At 41.1% G+C, this 1,132-nt stretch overlaps 1 protein-coding gene across 1 annotated transcript in view; it reads left to right on the forward strand.

Moving 5' to 3' along the window:
• Positions 1 to 1,132, forward strand: part of c1qtnf4 (C1q and TNF related 4) — a 101,797-nt gene that overhangs the window by 22,740 nt on the left and 77,925 nt on the right. The gene's annotated exons all lie outside the window — the stretch shown is intronic.

A 1,132-nucleotide genomic window follows, 5' to 3' on the forward strand; every position in this document is an offset into this window, starting at 1 on the left:
ATATATATATATATATATATATATATATACATACATACATATATTCAGGTCCTTCTCAAAAAATTAGCATATTGTGATAAGGGTCATTATTTTCCATAATGTAATAATAAAAATGAAACTTTCATATATTTCAGATTCATTGCACACCAACTGAAATATTTCAGGTCTTTAATTGTTTTAATACTGATGATTATGGCATACAGCTCATGAAAACCCAAAATGCCTGTCCCAAAAAATTAGCATATTTCATCCCACCAATGAAAGACAAGTGTTTTTAATACAAAAAATGCCAACCTTCAAATAATCATGTTCAGTTATGCACTCAATACTTGGTCGGGAATCCTTTTGCATGAATGACTGCTTCAATGCGACGTGTCATGGAGGCAATCAGCCTGTGGCACTGCTGAGATGTTATGGAGGCCCAGGATGCTTCGATAGCGGCCTTAAGCTCATCCAGAGTGTTGGGTCTTGCGTCTCTCAACTTTCTCTTCACAGTATCCCACAGGTTCAGGTCAGGAGAGTTGGCAGGCCAATTGAGCACAGTATTACCATGGTCAGTAAACCATTTACCAGTGTATCCTGATGCATGCTCAATAATCCAGGTAGAAAAATCTAAAAAAGTTAAATCTGGTCCTCTGGACATTCAAAAAAACAAAACAAAGCAAATCAACAAAAAATGTAGAAACGTTTCGTCTCTCACCCGAGAGACTTCTTCAGTCTGAGGTGCTGTATTCAGCTCAGTCTCTTAAATAGCACCGTCTCAGGGTGGATCAACCAGTTTTGCTGCTGACAACCAAAACCAGCTGATCACATGCTCAAGAAGGACCATCAGCCTAACAATGGATCATTAGCACACTGATGGCTGTTTACTGTTCACAGAGGGCTGAGTGATACTAGCAATCACAGCATTGTAAGAGGGGGACAGTTGAACCCGGAGGCCTCCACCCCTGTTTAATGATGGACGATTTCTTTTCACAAAGATGGCCTCCTTTACTCCTCTCTCAAACCATCCTTCCTCTCTATCCAGGATGTGAACATCTTCATCCCTGAAAGAGTGACCGCTGGCCTGGAGATGAGTGTAGACCGCAGAGTCCTGGCCTGATGATGTTGATCTTCTGTGCTGGGCCATCCT

The sequence above is a fragment of the Nematolebias whitei genome, chromosome 2 (assembly GCF_014905685.2).
Source record: "Nematolebias whitei isolate Nwh7 chromosome 2, NemWhi1, whole genome shotgun sequence".
Classification (NCBI taxonomy): Eukaryota; Metazoa; Chordata; class Actinopteri; order Cyprinodontiformes; family Rivulidae; genus Nematolebias; species Nematolebias whitei.